Genomic DNA, 20,456 nt, shown 5'->3' on the forward strand with positions numbered 1-20,456 from the left:
CGAGACTTGCCTAAACCGTAGACATTCACACTTAAAATTTTGACACGTCCGACTCCGAGTCATTGAATCGGATTTGAATCCTCACTTAGAACATTTATTGAATTTAACGATATGCGATTCTCTTCTGGGCAACAAGCAAGTGGCTTCCCTGCCATTAACTCAGATGTGGTGCAAATCCAACAAATCCGGCATTTTGTAATTATTCAATCTATAAGCAAATTTGCTCAGTCGTATATGGAACTCGACTGTATGCAATGTCTCTATTACGCATCGAGCAAGTTTGTGCAAAAAAAATCCACTATTTTCAAAAAAATTAAGCCGCCGCCCTGGCTGCGCTGCTATTCCAAGGTGATTCATTTCACTAGTTGGCTCAACTGGTGATGATGTCTATGTTTTAGAAGATGGAGGCGCCGCTAACATCTTCATTCGCAAGCTTGCCTTTTCAGCCTATAGATTTAAAAATAATTAATACAAATAAGAGAGTGTGATATAGAATGGCGTATAGTAGAGTTTCAAACGAGGAATCACCTGCATATCCCAATCACATCTGATGGTGATTATGATCAGAATCAAGGTTTGAACAGCGGTTCCACCTATCAAACCACTCCATATACCCTGTAAGCTTTTTAATTTAGTTTGATTAATACTTCCACGTTCGTTGAAAGAAAAATGCTTGCCGAAAAATGGGCATTTTGTAGGCAATAGCATTCCCTGGTGTAGTTGTGAAATTAAAAAGAAGCAAGTAAATTTTGGAATACATACTCGAACACCCAGATGGAAAACCCAACCGAGGCCAGCTCCAACTGGAACTCCGACGATATGATAGCAGCCGATGTTAATGTATGCTACCGAGGCTTGCCATCCTGAGACAACCGCTACCCCTGATAAATTGACAAACAACATTAACTAGATAGTATTAGCAACTGTATGTGGAATTCATTCGTAGAGAAGATGTCAAAATTGTAGTTATCTGTACCTGAGAGAACAGGTTGAATGCTGCTGAGGAGAATGGTGAAGGCCAGGAGGACTGCAAGGTCATCAACTGCTTTGTGGACCTCGTTGCTTGTGGTGAAGATGGTAGCCAACCTCTCATGAAAAATCATTATTAACGAACAAAAAAATATCCCTATTATCAAAGACGTAGCTGCTGAAACTTTGGAAGCAAATTTGGCAGTTTTTCCATTCCCTGCTCCAAGCTCGTTTGGAACCCTTACTCTGATGGATAAACAACATTACACACAAAATTAGAACCATTTGAGACAGTAAAAATTATCTCTTTGGTACCATGTAGTTAATTCATCTGATTCAAAATGGTCAATTACCCAGTTGCAGTGAAGAAAGCAAGTGGAATCATCATCTCCCATCCGTTTATGCTCATACTGCGAATATCATATTAATTTAAAAATCAAACTCTGATACCAGTGGGTATCTGACTTCAGGTTGAAGCTCGAGCACTCCTAAGATGTTACATTTATATGCAACTGGCACTACTATCATTTTCCAGGTCCTAACTCGAAGCCAAGCATAGGAAGAATACACACCAAACAGTAAGAGCTGAGACTGCAAGCGTAGCGTTTTTCAAGTTCCCCGTCATCAAAACCAATATTCTGTAGTACCAATTCTCCAAGATGTACATTTCCCATTAGCCATCAAATTTTAGCCACAACGAAACTCAAAGTGAAAGATCTCCAGGCGTCGGAAAAAGATCAGAGAAACAGAGAGATATAGAATATACCATATCATGACGCCAGAAGCCGCAGAGAGTTTGAAAAACTCCCAAAGCCCAGAAAAAGCTTCCATCGAAAAACCAGTCCAAGTTCAAATCACCACCAATGGTAATATAAGAAAACAACCCTATCACTGTAATCCACCATGAGACACTTGACGTAGCAGCGGCTCCAATAACACCAAGACCAAGCTTGTAAACAACTAACCAGCTAAAGAAAACATGAAACAGTAGGGCACCTGAACATGCCCAAGCAACTATGGTTGTCTTAAGTTGACACTGAAGAAATATTTGTAAAGGGAATTGTAAAGCTAAGGCAAAGTTCAGTGGAATAAACAAAACTGTAGGACCACTGTGCACCGCCGCACCCACTCCGGGCACGGCCACATAGCACTGACACTGCCCCCACTTGACCACCTTGAGGTTAGGTGCGGGATTTTAACCTAAAAGACCTCGGTGCTATGTAGGGAGAATGTCTAGTTTATATATCACCATATGGATCTTGTCTTCCTCCATGTGGGACTATCCTTAGCTACCCCATGTGCGACTCACGTGTGTGTATTGAGCCACAGAACTCCAACAATCTCCACCTTGGCGAGAATACACACCACCTCGCCACCTACGTCTGCTACAATTCAGACAATGATTACTGCCCCCGGAAGCCCTTGGAACACTACTCAACACCCGAGCTTCCCGGCTCCATCTGGGACCTTCCGACTACCGGCATTTCATAACCACTCTTCAGCCCGACTCCCGGTAGCTCCACCTTGCTCTGGTACCATTTTGTAGGACCCCTACGGACCGTCGCACCCACTCGGGACACGGCCACATAGAACCAACATTGTCCCCACTTGACCACCTTGAGGTTAGGTGTGGGGTTTTAATCTAAAAGGCCTCGGTGCTATGTAGGGAGAATGTCTAGCTTATATATCACCATATGGATCTTGTCTTCCTCCATGTGGGACTATCCTTAGCTACCCCATGTGCGACTCACATGTGTGTATTGAGCCACACAACTCCAACAATTTGTAGGACCCATACGGACCGCCGCACCCACTCCGGGCACGGCCACAAAGCACCGATATTGTCCCCACTTGACCACCTTGAGGTTAGATGTGGGGTTTTAATCTAAAAGGCCTCAGTGCTATGTAGGGAGAATGTCTAGCTTATATATCACCATATGGATCTTGTCTTCCTCCATGTGGGACTATTCTTAGCTACCCCATGTGCGACTCACATGTGTGTATTGATCCACACAACTCCAACAATCTCCACCTTGGCGACAATACACACCACCTCGCCACCTCCGTCTGCTACCAATCAGACAATGATTACTTCCCCCGGAAGCCCTTGGAACACTACTCAACACCCGAGCTTCCCGGCTCCATCTGCGACCGTCCGACTACCGGCATTTCATAACCACTCTTCAACCCGACTCCCGGTAGCTCCACCTTGCTCTGATACCATTTTGTAGGATCCCTACGGACCGCCGCACCCACTCTGGGCACGGCCACATAGAACCAATACTGTCCCCACTTGACCACCTTGAGGTTAGATGTGGGGTTTTAATCTAAAAAGCCTCGGTGCTATGTAGGGAGAATGTCTAGTTTATATATCACCATATGGATCTTGTCTTCCTCCATGTGGGACTATCCTTAGCTACCCCATGTGCGACTCACATGTGTGTATCGAGCCACACAACTCCAACAATTTGTAGGACCCCTACGGACCGCTGCACCCACTCCGGGCACGGCCAAAAAACACCGATACTGTCCCCACTTGACCACCTTGAGGTTAGGTGTGCGGTTTAAATCTAAAAGGTCTCGGTGCTATGTATGGAGAATGTCTAGCTTATATATCACCATATGGATCTTGTCTTCCTCCATGTGGGACTATTCTTAGCTACCCCATGTGCGACTCACATGTGTGTATTGAGCCATACAACTCCAACAATCTCCACCTTGGCGAAAATACACTCCACCTCGCCACCTCCGTCTGCTATCAATCATGCAATGATTAGTGCCCCCGGATGCCCTTGGAACACTACTCAACACCCGAGCTTCCCGACTCCCGGTAGCTCCACCTTGCTCTGATACCATTTTGTAGGACCCCTACGAACCGCGGCACCCATTCCGGGCACGGCCACATAGAACTGATACTGTCCCCACTTGACCACCTTGAGGTTAGGTGTGGGTTTTTAATCTAAAAGGCCTTGGTGCTATGTAGGGAGAATGTATAGCTTATATATCACCATATGGATCATGTCTTCCTCCATGTGGGACTATCCTTAGCTACCCCCATGTGCGACTCACATGTGTGTATTGAGCCACACAACTCAAACAATTTGTAGGACCCCTACGGACCGCCGCACCCACTCTGGGCACAGCCACATAAAACCGATATTGTCCCTACTTGACAACCTTGAGGTTAGGTGTGGGGTTTTAATCTAAAAGGCCTCGGTGCTATGTAGGGAGAATGTCTAGCTTATATATCACCATATGGATCTTGTCTTCCTCCATGTGGGACTATCCTTAGCTACCCCATGTGCGACTCACAAGTGTGTATTGAGCCACACAACTCCAACAATCTCCACCTTGGCGAGAATACACACCACCTCGCCACCTCCGTCTGCTATCAATCATGCAATGATTAGTGCCCCCGGATGCCCTTGGAACACTACTCAACACCCGAGCTTCCCGGCTCAATCTGCGACCTTCCGACTACCGGCATTTCATAACCACTTTTCAGTCCGACTCTCGATAACTCCACCTTGCCCTGATACCATTTTGTAGGACCCCTACGGACCGCGGCACCCACTCCGGGCACGGCCACATAGAACTGATACTGTACCCACTTGACCACCTTGAGGTTAGGTGTGGGGTTTTAATCTAAAAGGCCTCGGTGCTATGTAGGGAAAATGTATAGCTTATATATCACCATATGGATCTTGTCTTCCTCCATGTGGGACTATCCTTAGCTACCCCCATGTGCGACTCACATGTGTGTATTGAGCCACACAACTCAAACAATTTGTAGGACCCCTACAGACCGCCGCACCCACTCTGGGCACGGCCACATAGAACCGATACTCTCCCTACTTGACAACCTTGAGGTTAGGTGTGGGGTTTTAATCTAAAAGGCCTCGGTGCTATGTATGGAGAATGTCTAGCTTATATATCACCATATGGATCTTGTCTTCCTCCATGTGGGACTATCCTTAGCTACCCCATGTGCGACTCACATGTGTGTATTGAGCCACACAACTCCAACAATTTGTAGGACCCATACGGACCGCCGCACCCACTCTGGGCACTGCCACAAAGCACCGATATTGTCCCCACTTGACCACCTTGAGGTTAGGTGTGGGGTTTTAATCTAAAAGGCCTCAGTGCTATGTAGGGAGAATGTCTAGCTTATATATCACCATATGGATCTTGTCTTCCTCCATGTGGGACTATTCTTAGCTACCCCATGTGCGACTCACATGTGTGTATTGAGCCACACAACTCCAACAATCTCCACCTTGGCGAAAATACACACCACCTCGCCACCTCAGTCTGCTACCAATCAGACAATGATTACTGCCCCCGGAATCCCTTGGAACACTACTCAACACCCGAGCATCCCGGCTCCATCTGCGACCTTCCGACTACCGGAATTTCATAACCACTCTTCAACTCGACTCCCGGTAGCTCCACCTTGCTCTGATACCATTTTGTAGGAGCCCTACGGACCGCCGCACCCACTCCGGGCACGGCCACATAGAACCAATACTGTCCCCACTTGACCCCCTTGAGGTTAGGTGTGGGGTTTTAATCTAAAAGGCCTTGGTGCTTTGTAGGGAGAATGTCTATCTTATATATCACCATATGGATCTTGTCTTCCTCCATGTGGGACTATTCTTAGCTACCCCATATGCGTCTCACATGTGTGTATTGAGCCATACAACTCCAACAATCTCCACCTTGGCGATAATACACACAACCTCGCCACCTCCCTATGCTACCAATCAGACAATCACTACTTCCCTCGGATGCCCTTGGAAGACTACTCAACACTCGAGCTTCCCGGCTCCATCTGCGACCTTCCGACTACCAGCATTTCATAACCTTTTTTCAGCCCGACTCCCGGTAGCTCCACCTTGCTCTGACACCATTTTGTAGGACCCTACAGACCGCCGCACCCACTCCGGGCACGGCCACATAGCACTGATATTGTCCCACTTGAGGTTAGGTGTGGGGTTTTAATCTAAAAGGCCTAGGTGCTATGTAGGGAAAATGTCTAGCTTATATATCACCATATGGATCTTGTCTTCCTCCATGTGGGACTATCCTTAGCTACCCCATGTGTGACTCACATGTGTGTATTGAGCCACACAACTCCAACACTCTCTACCTTGGCGAGAATACACACCACCTCGCCACCTCCGTCTGTTACCAATCAGGCAATGATTACTGCCCCGGATGCCCTTGGAACACTACTCAACACCCGAGTTCCCCGGCTCCATCTGCGACCTTCCGACTACCGGCATTTCATAAACACTCTTTAGTCCGACTCCCGATAGGTCCACCTTGCTCTGATACCATTTTGTAGGACCCCTACGGACCGCCGCACCCACTCGGGGTACGGCCACATAGCATCGATACTGTCCCCACTTGACCACCTTGAGGTTAGGTGTGGGTTTTTAATCTAAAAGGCCTCGGTGCTATGTAGGGAGAATTTCTAGCTTATATATCACCATATGGATCTTGTCTTCCTCCATGTGGGAAAATCCTTAGCTACCCCGTGTGCGACTCACATGTGTGTATTGAGCCACACAACTCCAACAATCTCCACCTTGGCGAGAATACACACCACCTCGCCACCTCCGTCTGCTACCAATCAGACAATGATTACTGTCGTCGGATTCCTTTGGAACACTACTCAACACCCGAGCTTCCCGACTCCCGGTAGCTCCACCTTGCTCTGATACCATTTTGTAGAACCTCTACGTACCGCTGTACCCACTCCGGGCACGGCCACATAACACCAATATTGTTCCCACTTGACCACCTTGAGGTTAGCTGTGGGGTTTTAATATAAAAGACCTCGGTGCTATGTAGGGAGAATGTCAAGATTATATATCACCATATGGATCTTGTCTTCCTCCATGTGGGACTATCCTTAGCTACCCCATATGCGACTCACATGTGTGTATTGAGCCACACAACTCCAACAATCTCCACTTTGGAAATAATACACACCACCTCGCCACCTCCGTCTTCTACCAATTAGACAATGATTACTTCCCCCGGATGCCCTTGGAACACTACTCAACACTCGAGCTTCCCGTCTCAATCTGCGACCTTCCGACTACCGGCATTTCATAACCACTCTTCATCCCGACTCCCCGTAGCTCCACCTTTCTCTGATACCATTTTGTATGACCTCTACGTACCGCCGCACCCACTCCGGACACGGACACATAGTACCGATATTGTCCCCACTTGACCACCTCGAGGTTAGGTGTGGGGTTTTAATCTAAAAGGCCTCGGTGCTATGTAGGGAGAATGTCTAACTTATATATCACCTTATGGATCTTGTCTTCCTCCATGTGGGACTATCCTTAGCTTCCCCATGTGCGACTCACATGTGTGAATTGAACCACACAATTCCATCAATCTCCACCTTGGCGAGAATACACACCACCTCGCTACCTCCGTCTGCTACCAATCAGACAATGATTACTTCCCCCGGATGCCCTTAGAACACTATTCAACACCCGAGATTCCCGGCTCCATCTGCGAACTTCCGACTACCGGCATTTCATAACCACTCTTCATCCCGACTCCCGGTAGCTCCACCTTGCTCTGATACCATTTTGTAGGACCCCTACGAACCGCGGCACCCACTACGGGCACGGCCACATAGAACTGATACTGTCCCCACTTGACCACCTTGAGGTTAGGTGTGGGTTTTTAATCTAAAAGGCCTCGGTGCTATGTAGGGAGAATGTATAGCTTATATATCACCATATGGATCTTGTCTTCCTCCATGTGGGACTATCCTTAGCTACCCCCATGTGCGACTCACATGTGTGTATTGAGCCACACAACTCAAACAATTTGTAGGACCCCTACGGACCGCCGCACCCACTCTGGGCACGGCCACATAGAACCGATACTGTCCCTACTTGACAACCTTGAGGTTAGGTGTGGGGTTTTAATCTAAAAGGCCTCGGTGCTATGTAGGGAGAAAGTCTAGCTTATATATCAGCATATGGATCTTGTCGTCCTCCATGTGGGACTATCCTTAGCTACCCCATGTGCGACTCACATGTGTGTATTGAGCCACACAACTCCAACAATCTCCACCTTGGCGAGAATACACACCACCTCGCCACCTCCGTCTACTATCAATCAGGCAATGATTAGTGCCCCCGGATGCCCTTGGAACACTACTCAACACCCGAGCTTCCCGGCTCCATCTGCGACCTTCCGACTACCGGCATTTGATAACCACTCTTCAGTCCGACTCTCGATAGCTCCACCTTGCCCTGATACCATTTTGTAGGACCCCTACGGACCGCGGCACCCACTCCGGGCACGGCCACATAGAACTGATACTGTCCCCACTTGACCACCTTGAGGTTAGGTGTGGGGTTTTAATCTAAAAGGCCTCGGTGCTATGTAGGGAGAATGTATAGCTTATATATCACCATATGGATCTTGTCTTCCTCCATGTGGGACTATCCTTAGCTACCCCCATGTGCGACTCACATGTGTGTATTGAGCCACACAACTCAAACAATTTGTAGGACCCCTACAGACCGCCGCACCCACTCTGGGCACGGCCACATAGAACCGATACTGTCCCTACTTGACAACCTTGAGGTTAGGTGTGGTGTTTTAATCTAAAAGGCCTCGGTGCTATGTAGGGAGAATGTCTAGCTTATATATCACCATATGGATCTTGTCTTCCTCCATGTGGGACTATCCTTAGCTACCCCATGTGCGACTCACATGTGTGTATTGAGCCACACAACTCCAACAATCTCCACCTTGGCGAGAATACACACCACCTCTCCACCTCCGTCTGCTACCAATCAGGCAATGATTACTGCCCCCGGATTCCCTTGGAACACTACTCAACACCCGAGCTTCCTGGCTCCATCTGCGACCTTCCGACTACCGGCATTTCATAACCACTCTTCAGTCCGACTCCCGATAGCTCCACCTTGCCCTGATACCATTTTGTAGGACCCCAACGGACCGCCGCACCCACTCCGGGTACGGCCACATAGCACCGATACTGTCCCCACTTGACCACCTTGAGGTTAGGTGTGGGGTTTTAATCTAAAAGGCCTCGGTGCTATGTAGGGAGAATTTCTAGGTTATATATCACCATATGGATCATGTCTTCCTCCATGTGGGACTATCCTTAGCTACCCCATGTGCGACTCACATGTGTGTATTGAGCCACACAACTCCAACAATCTCCACCTTGGAGAAAATACACACCACCTCGCCACCTCCGTCTACTACCAATTAGACAATGATTACTGCCCCCGGATGCCCTTGGTACACTACTCAACACCCGAGCTTCCCGGCTCCATCTGCGACCTTCCGACTACCGCCATTTCATAACCACTCTTCAGTCCGACTCTCGATAGCTCCACCTTGCCCTGATACCATTTTGTAGGACCCCTACGGACCGCGGCACACACTCCGGGCACGGCCACATAGAACTGATACTGTCCCCACTTGACCACCTTGAGGTTAGGTGTGGGGTTTTAATCTAAAAGGCCTCGGTGCTATGTAGGGAGAATGTATAGCTTATATATCACCATATGGATCTTGTCTTCCTCCATGTGGGACTATCCTTAGCTACCCCCATGTGCGACTCACATGTGTGTATTGAGCCACACAACTCAAACAATTTGTAGGACCCCTACAGACCGCCGCACCCACTCTGGGCACGGCCACATAGAACCGATACTGTCCCTACTTGACAACCTTGAGGTTAGGTGTGGGGTTTTAATCTAAAAGGCCTCGGTGCTATGTAGGGAGAATGTCTATCTTATATATCACCATATGGATCTTGTCTTCCTCCATGTGGGACTATTCTTAGCTACCCCATGTGCGACTCACATGTGTGTATTGAGCCACACAACTCCAACAATCTCCACCTTGGCGAGAATACACACCACCTCTCGACCTCCGTCTGCTACCAATCAGGCAATGATTACTGCCCCCGGATTCCCTTGGAACACTACTCAACACCCGAGCTTCCTGTCTCCATCTGCGACCTTCCGACTACCAGCATTTCATAACCACTCTTCAGTCCGACTCCCGATAGCTCCACCTTGCCCTGATACCATTTTGTAGGACCCCAACGGACCGCCGCACCCACTCCGGGTACGGCCACATAGCACCGATACTGTCCCCACTTGACCACCTTGAGGTTAGGTGTGGGGTTTTAATCTAAAAGCCCTCGGTGCTATGTAGGGAGAATGTCTACCTTATATATCACCATATGGATCTTGTCTTCCTCCATGTGGGACTATCCTTAGCTACCCCATGTGCGACTCACATGTGTGTATTGAGCCACACAACTCCAACAATCTTCACCTTGGCGAGAATACACACCACCTCTCCACCTCCGTCTGCTACCAATCAGGCAATGATTACTGCCCCCGGATTCCCTTGGAACACTACTCAACACCCGAGCTTCCTGCCTCCATCTACGACCTTCCGAATACCAGCATTTCATAACCACTCTTCAGTCCGACTCCCGATAGCTCCACCTTGCCCTGATACCATTTTGTAGGACCCCAACGGACATCCGCACCCACTCCGGGTACGGCCACATAGCACCGATACTGTCCCCACTTGACCACCTTGAGGTTAGGTATGGGGTTTTAATCTAAAAGCCCTCGGTGCTAAGTAGGGAGAATTGCTAGGTTATATATCACCATATGGATCATGTCTTCCTCCATGTGGGACTATCCTTAGCTACCCCATGTGCGACTCACATGTGTGTATTGAGCCACACAACTCCAACAATCTCCATCTTGGCGAAAATACACACCACCTCGCCACCTCCGTCTACTACCAATTAGACAATGATTACTGCCCCCGGATGCCCTTGGTACACTACTCAACACCCGAGCTACCCGGCTCCATCTACGACCTTCCGACTACCGGCATTTCATAACCACTCTTCAGCCCGACTCCCGGTAACTCCACCTTTCTCTGATACCATTTTGTATGACCTCTACGGACCGCCGCACCCACTCCGAGCACGGCCACATAGTACCGATACTGTCCCCACTTGACCACCTTGAGGTTAGGTGTGGGGTTTTAATATAAAAGGCCTCGGTGCTATGCAGAGAGAATGTCTACCTTATATATCACCATATGGATCTTGTCTTCCTCCATGTGGGACTATCCTTAGCTACCCCATGTGCGACTCACATGTGTGAATTGAGCCACACAACTCCAACAATCTCCACCTTGGCGAGAATATACACCACCTCGCCACCTCCGTCTGCTACCAATCATACAATGATTACTACCCCCGGATGCCCTTAGAACACTACTCAACACCCGAGCTTCCCGGCTCTATCTGCGACCTTCCCACTACCGGCATTTCATAACCCTTCTTCAGCCCGACTCCCGGTAGCTCCACCTTGCTCTGATACCATTTTGTATGACCCCTACGGATCGCGGCACCCACTCAGGGCACGGCCACATAGAACCGATATTGTCCCCACTTGACCACCTTGAGGTTAGGTGTGGGGTTTTAATCTAAAAGGCCTCGGTGTTATGTAGGGAGAATGTCTATCTTATATATCACCATATGGATCTTGTCTTCCTCCATGTGGGACTATCCTTAGCTACCCCATGTGCGACTCACATGTGTGTATTGAGCCACACAACTCCAACAATCTCCACCTTGGCGAGAATACACACCACCTCTCCACCTCCGTCTGCTACCAATCAGGCAATGATTACTGCCCCCGGATTCCCTTGGAACACTACTCAACACCCGAGCTTCCTGCCTCCATCTGCGACCTTCCGACTACCAGCATTTCATAACCACTCTTCAGTCCGACTCCCGATAGCTCCACCTTGCCCTGATACCATTTTGTAGGACCCCAACGGACCGCCGCACCCACTCCGGGTACGGCCACATAGCACCGATACTGTCCCCACTTGACCACCTTGAGGTTAGGTGTGGGGTTTTAATCTAAAAGCCATCGGTGCTATGTAGGGAGAATTGCTAGGTTATATATCACCATATGGATCATGTCTTCCTACATGTGGGACTATCCTTAGCTACCCCATGTGCGACTCACATGTGTGTATTGAGCCACACAACTCCAACAATCTCCACCTTGGCGAAAATACACACCACCTCGCCACCTCCGTCTACTACCAATTAGACAATGATTACTGCCCCCGGATGCCCTTGGTACACTACTCAACACCCGAGCTTCCCGGCTCCATCTACGACCTTCCGACTACCGGCATTTCATAACCACTCTTCAGCCCGACTCCCGGTAACTCAACCTTTCTCTGATACCATTTTGTATGACCTCTACGGACCGCCGCACCCACTCCGAGCACGACCACATAGTACCGATACTGTCCCCACTTGACCACCTTGAGGTTAGGTGTGGGGTTTTAATATAAAAGGCCTCGGTGCTATGCAGAGAGAATGTCTACCTAATATATCACCATATGGATCTTGTCTTCCTCCATGTGGGACTATCCTTAGCTACCCCATGTGCGACTCACATGTGTGAATTGAGCCACACAACTCCAACAATCTCCACCTTGGCGAGAATATACACCACCTCGCCACCTCCGTCTGCTACCAATCATACAATGATTACTACCCCCGGATGCCCTTAGAACACTACTCAACACCCGAGCTTCCCGGCTCTATCTGCGACCTTCCGACTACCGGCATTTCATAACCCTTCTTCAGCCCGACTCCCGGTAGCTCCACCTTGCTCTGACACCATTTTGTAGGACCCTTACGGACCGCGGCACCCACTCAGGGCACGGCCACATAGAACCGATATTGTCCCCACTTGACCACCTTGAGGTTAGGTGTGGGGTTTTAATCTAAAAGGCCTCGGTGCTATGTAGGGAGAATGTATAGCTTATATATCACCATATGGATCTTGCCTTCCTCCATGTGGGACTATCCTTATCTACCCCATGTGCGACTCACATGTGTGTATTGAGCCACACAACTCCAACAATCTCCACCTTGGCGAGAATACACACCACCTCGCCACCTCCGTCTGCTACCAATCAGACAATGATTACTGCCCTCGGATTCCCTTGGAACACTAATCAACACCCGAGCTTCCCGGCTCCATCTTCGACCTTCGGACTACCGGCATTTCATAACAACTCTTCATCCCGACTCCCGGTAGCTCCACCTTGCTCTGATACTATTTTGTAGGACCACTCCGGACACGGCCACATTGCACCAATATTGTCCCTACTTGACCACCTTGAGGTTAGGTGTGGGGTTTTAATTTAAAAGGCCACGGTGCTATGTAAGGAGAATGTCTAGCTTATATATCACCATATGGATCTTGTCATCCTCCATGTGGGACTATCCTTAGCTACCCCATGTGCGACTTACATTTGTGTATTGAGCCACACAACTCCAACAATCTCCACCTTGGCGACAATACACACAACCTCGCCACCTCCATCTGCTACCAATTAGACAATGATTACTGCCCCCGGATGCCCTTGGAACACTAATCAACACCCGAGCTCCCCGGCTCTATCTGCGACCTTCCGACTACCGGCATATCATAACCACTGTTCAGCCCGACTCCCGGTAGCTCCACCTTTCTCTGATACCATTTGGTATGACCTCTACGGACCGCCGCACCCACTCCGGGCACGGATACTTAGTACTGATATTGTCCCCACTTGACCACCTCGAGGTTAGGTGTGGGGTTTTAATCTAAAAGGCCTCGGTGCTATGTAGGGACAATGTCTAGCTTATATATCACCATATGGATCTTGTCTTCCTCCATGTGGGATTATCCTTAGCTACCCCATGTGCGACTCACATGTGTGAATTGAGACACACAACTCCAACAATCTCCACCTTGGAGAGAATACACACCACCTCGCCACCTCCGTCTACTACCAATCAGACAATGATTACTGCCCCCGGATGCCCTTAGAGCAACTGCAGTGGTGCGAGTATAACCAAAGACCAAAGAGGAAAAAAAAGACCAAATTTTGGGTTTAATCTGGTGTGTGACCCTACGGTGGAAAAACTAAATTTGGTCAGACGGACATTATACCAACGCCTGGTTTGGGGCGTAGAATATACCAACGCCTGGTGTGGGGCGGGGAGTATACGTTCGCCCGGTGTAGAAAAAAAAATAAAAAAAAAAAAGAAAAAAAGTGGGGCGGAGGTATTATGCCCGCCCCATGCATTTGAAGTTTGTAAATAGTGGGGCGGAGGTATTAAGCCCGCCCCACACAAAAGAAAAAAAAAAGACGGGCGTGCATTATACGTTCGCCTGGTGTGGGGCGTGGACTATACGTCCGCCTGGTTATGGGGCGTAGACTATATAAACGCCCGACTATATTTGGATTTGGTCTTGGTCTTGGTCGCCGACCAAATTTGGTCTGGATTTTAGTCTTTGATCAAATTTTGATCGATGGTCCGTCCCACTGCGCCTATCCACTGGACATTATATTTGGGTTTAGTCGTCCATTGTGGACGCTCTTAGAACACTACTCAACGCCCGAGCTTCCCGGCTCCATCTGCGACCTTCGGACTACCGGCTTTTCATAACCACTTTTCAGCTCGACTCCCGGTAGCTCCACCTTGCTCTGATACCATTTTGTAGGACCTCTACGGACCGCCGCACCCACACCGGGCACGGCTACATAGCACCAATACTTTACCTACTTGACCACCTTGAGGTTAGGTGTGAGGTTTTAATCTAAAATGCCTCGGTGTTATGTAGGGAGAATGTCTAGATTATATATCACCATATGGATCTTGTCTTCCTCCATGTGGAACTATGCTTAGCTACCCCATGTGCGACTCAATGTGTGAATTGAGCCACACAACTCCAACAATCTCCACTTTGGAGAGAATACACACCACCTAGCCACCTCCGTATGTTACCAATCAGACAATGATTACTTCCCCCGGATGCCCTTAGAACATTACTCAACACCCGAACTTCCCGGCTCCATCTGCGACCTTCTGACTACCGGCATTTCATAACCACTCTTCAGTCCGACTCCCGGTATCTCCACCTTGCTCTGATACCATTTTGTAGGACCCCTACGGACCGCGGCACCCACTCCGGGCACGGCCACATAGAACCGATACTGTCCTCACTTGACCACCTTGAGGTTAGGTGTGCGGTTTTAATCTAAAAGGCCTCGGTGCTATGTAGGAAGAATTTCTAGATTATACATCACCATATGGATCTTGTCTTCCTCCATGTGGGACTATCCTTAGCTACCCCATGTGCGACTCACATGTGTGTATTGAGCCACACAACTCCAACAATCTCCACCTTGGCGACAATACACACCACCTCGCCACCTCCGTCTGCTAACAATTAGACAATGATTACTGCCCCCGGATGCCCTTGGTACACTACTCAACACCCGAGCTTCCCGGCTCCATCTGCGACCTTCCGACTACCGGCATTTCATAACCACTCTTCAGCCCGACTCCCGGTAACTCCACCTTTCTCTGATACCATTTTGTATGACCTCTACGGACCGCCGCACCCACTCCGGGTACGGCCACATAGTACGGATACTGTCCCCACTTGACCACCTTGAGGTTAGGTGTGGGGTTTTAATCTAAAAGGCCTCGGTGCTATGCACAGAGAATGTCTACCTTATATATCACCATATGGATCTTGTCTTCCTCCATGTGGGACTATCCTTAGCTACCCCATGTGCGACTCACATGTGTGAATTGAGCCACACAACTCCAACAATCTCCACCTTGGCGAGAATACACACCACCTCGCCACCTCCGTCTGCTACCAATCAGACAATGATTACTACCCCCGGATGCCCTTAGAACACTACTCAACACCCGAGCTTCCCGGCTCTATCTGCGACCTTCCGACTACCGGCATTTCATAACCACTCCTCAGCCCGACTCCCGGTAGCTCCACCTTGCTCTGATACCATTTTGTAGGACCCCTACGGACCGCCGCACCCACTCTGGGCACGGCCACATAGAACCGATATTGTCCCCACTTGACCACCTTGAGGTTAGGTGTGGGGTTTTAATCTAAAAGGCCTCGGTGCTATGTAGGGATAATGTCTAGCTTATATATCACCATATGGATCTTGTCTTCCTCCATGTGGGACTATCCTTAGCTACCCCATGGGCGACTCACATGTGTGTATTGAGACACACAACTCCAACAATTTGTAGGACCTCTACGGACCGCCGCACACACTCCGGGCACGGCCACATAGCACCGATATTGTCCCCACTTGACCACCTTGAGGTTAGGTGTGGGGTTTTAATCTAAATGGCCTCGGTGCTATGTAGGGAGAATATCTAACTTATATATCACCATATGGATCTTGTCTTCCTCCATGTGGGACTATCCTTAACTACCCCATGTGCGACTCACATGTGTGTATTGAGCCACACAAATCCAACAATCTCCACCTTGGCGACAATACATACCACCTCGCCACCTCCGTATTCTACCAATCATACAATGACTATTCCCCCCGGATGCCCTTGAAACACTACTCAACACCCGAGCTTCCCGGCTCCATCTGCGACCTTCCGACAACCGGCATTTCATAACCACTCTTTAACCCGACTCCCGGTAGATCCACCTTGCTCTGATACCATTTTGTTGGACCCCTACGGACCGTCGCACCAACTCCGGGCACGGCCACATAGCACCGATACTGTCCCCACTTGACCACCTTGAGGTTAGTTGTGGGGTTTTAATCTAAAAGGCCTCGGTGCTATGTAGGGAGAATATCTAGCTTATATATCACCATATGGATGTTGTCTTCCTCAATGTGGAACTATCCTTAGCTACGCCATGTGCGACTCACATGTGTGTATTGAGCCACACAACTCCAACAATCTCCACCTTGGTGAGAATACACACCACCTCGCCACCTCCGTCTACTACCAATCAGGCAAAGATTACTGCCCCCGGATGCCCTTGGAACACTACTCAACACCCGATCTTCCCGGCTCCATTTGCGACCTTCCGACAACCGGAATTTCATAACCACTCTTCAGCCCGACTCCCGGTAGCTTCACCTTGCTCTGATACCATTTTGTAGGACACCTACGGACCGCCGCACCCGCTCCGGGCACGACCACATAGTACCGATACTGTCCCCACTTGACCACCTTGAGGTTAGGTGTGGGGTTTTAATCTAAAATCCTTCAGTGCTATGTAGGGAGAATATCTAGCTTATATATAAACATATGGATCTTGTCTTCCTCCTTGTGGGACTATCCTTAGCTACCCCATGTGCGTCTCATATGTGTGTATTGAGCCACACAACTCCAACAATCTCCACATTGGCGAGAATACACACCACCTCGCCACCTCTATCTGCTACCAATCAGGCAATGATTACTGCCCCCGGATGCCCTTGGAACACTACTCAACACCTGATCTTCCCGGCTCCATTTGCGACCTTCCGACTACCGGCATTTCATAACCACTCTTCAGCCCGACTCCCGGTAGCTTCACCTTGCTCTGATACCATTTTGTAGGACACCTACGGACCGCCGCACCCACTCCGGGCACGACCACATAGTACCGATACTGTCCCCACTTGACCACCTTGAGGTTAGGTGTGGGGTTTTAATCTAAAAGCCTTCAGTGCTATGTAGGGAGAATATCTAGCTTATATATAACCATATGGATCTTGTCTTCCTCCATGTGGGACTATCCTTAGCTACCCCATGTGCGACTCATATGTGTGTATTGAGCCATACAACTCCAACAATCTCCACCTTGGCGAGAATACAGACCACCTCGCCACCTCCGTCTGCTACCAATCAGACAATGATTACTGCCCCCGGATGCCCTTGGAACACTACTCAACACCCGAGCTTCCCAACTCCATCTGCGACCTTTCGACTACCGGTATTTCATAACCACTCTTCAGCCCGACTCCCGGTAGCTCCACCTTGCTTTGATACCATTTTGTAGGACGTCTACGGACCGCCGCACCCACTCCGGGCACGGCCACATAGTACCGATACTGTCCCCACTTGACCACCTCGAGGTTAGGTGTGGGGTTTTAATCTAAAAGACCTCGGTGCTATGTAGGGAGAATGCCTAGCTTATATATCACCATATGGATCTTGTCTTCCTCCATGTGGGACTATCCTTAGCTACCCCATGTGCGACTCACATTTGTGTATTGAGCCACACAAATCCAATAATCTCCACCTTGGAGAGAATTTAGACCACCTCGCCACCTCCGTATGCTACCAATCAGACAATGATTACTGCCCTCGGATGCCCCTGGAACACTACTCAACACCCGAGCTTCCCGGCTCCATCTGCGACCTTCCAACTATCGGTATTTCATAACCACTCTTCATCCCGACTCCCGGTAGCTCCACCTTGCTCTGATACCATTTTGTAGGACCCCTACGGACCGCCTCACCCACTCCGGGCACGGCCACATAGCACCGATATTGTCCCCACTTGACCACCTTGAGGTTAGGTGTGGGGTTTTAATCTAAATGGCCTCGGTGCTATGTAGGGAGAATATCTAACTTATATATCATCATATGGATCTTGTCTTCCTCCATGTGGGACTATCCTTAGCTACCCCATGTGCGACTCACATGTGAGTATTGAGCCACACAACTCCAACAATTTGTAGGACCTCTACGGACCGCCGCACACACTCCGGGCATGGTCACATAGCACCGATATTGTCCCCACTTGACCACCTTGAGGTTAGGTGTGGGGTTTTAATCTAAATGGCCTCGGTGCTATGTAGGGAGAATATCTAACTTATATATCATCATATGGATCTTGTCTTCCTCCATGTGGGACTATCCTTAGCTACCCCATGTGCGACTCACATGTGTGTATTGAGCCACACAAATCCAACAATCTCCACCTTGGCGACAATACATACCACCTCGCCACCTCCGTCTGCTACCAATCATACAATGACTATTCCCCCCGAATGCCCTTGAAACACTACTCAACACCCGAGCTTCCCGGCTCCATCTGCGACCTTCCGACTACTGGCATTTCATAACCACTCTTTAACCCGACTCCCGGTAGCTCCACCTTGCTCTGATACCATTTTGTAGGACGTCTACGGACCGCCGCACCCGCTCTGGGCACGGCCACATAGTACCGATACTGTCCCCACTTGACCACTTCGAGGTTAGGTGTGGGGTTTTAATCTAAAAGACCTCGGTGCTATGTAGGGAGAATGTCTAGCTTATATATCACCATATGGATCTTGTCTTCCTCCATGTGGGACTATCCTTAGCTACCCCATTGCGACTCACATGTGTGTATTGAGCCACACAACTCCAATAATTTCCACCTTGGCGAGAATTTAGACCACCTCGCCACCTCCGTCTGCTACCAATCAGACAATGATTACTGCCCTCGGATGCCCCTGGAACACTACTCAACACCCGAGCTTCCCGGATCCATCTGCGACCTTCCGACTATCGGCATTTCATAACCACTCTTCATCCCGACTCCCGGTAGCTCCACCTTGCTCTGATACCATTTTGTAGGACCCCTACGGACCGCCTCACCCACTCCGGGCACGGCCACATAGCACCGATATTGTCCCCACTTGACCACCTTGAGGTTAGGTGTGGGGTTTTAATCTAAAAGGCCTCGGTGTTATGTAGGGAGAATGTCTAACTTATATATCACCATATGGAACTTGTCTTCCTCCATGTTGGACTATCCTTAGCTACCCCATGTGCGACTCACATGTGTGTATTGAGCCACACAACTCTAACACAAACTGTCACTAAGCCTGATAACTTAGCTAAATCATCTGGTTACCCCATGAGTTTTAGAATTGGTGTAGTGAATATGTAAACCGGTAGAAGTAAAATTGCACAGATTGTCAAAACAACCCATGAGCGTTGCAGGTGAATTCCTAGCATATGGTAACGTTTAGCTCCGTATGCTTGACCGCACAATGTCTCTAATGCACTCGCCATTCCCAACTGATTTAACAACATAAAAATTCAAAAGAACCGTATGGTTAGCCAGAGTATATTAGAGAGTAAGTGAAAAAGATGATGAATGTTGCATACCAATAAGCCGAAGGAAAAACCAACGATAACAATTGTGCAAAGGGCAATTACAGCAAGCTCAAGGTTACCCAGATGACCAGCAAAAGCTTGGGTAATAACGAGCATAGAATAAGAAGCTATACGGCTGAAGATAGTTGGACCAGCAATATACCATAACTTCTTTGATTCAACCCAAACACTACTCGGTAAATCATCTTGTATTTCCTCATGATGATATGGTGTCAGAGTAGTCAGTGCTGATGAATATTCTTGTAATAACGGAACGTTCATCGGTTCCTCTCCTCCATTTTTGTTGTCTTTCATTTTTCTTGATCTAGTAGTTCAATTCCTCACAAAATTTGAACTTTGGTTTATTCCATTTGTAGTCTCCTCTCCCATCTGCTATACACATTTTGACTAGCATAAT

The 20,456-nt window shown here is 48.8% G+C and overlaps 1 pseudogene; it reads right to left on the minus strand.

The window, feature by feature from the left end:
* Positions 1-273: 273 nt before the first annotated feature.
* Positions 274-20,353, minus strand: LOC113357264 (annotated as a pseudogene).
* Between the last annotated feature and the right edge of the window lie 103 nt (positions 20,354-20,456).

Source organism: Papaver somniferum, chromosome 1 (assembly GCF_003573695.1).
Source record: "Papaver somniferum cultivar HN1 chromosome 1, ASM357369v1, whole genome shotgun sequence".
Lineage (NCBI taxonomy): Eukaryota > Viridiplantae > Streptophyta > Magnoliopsida > Ranunculales > Papaveraceae > Papaver > Papaver somniferum.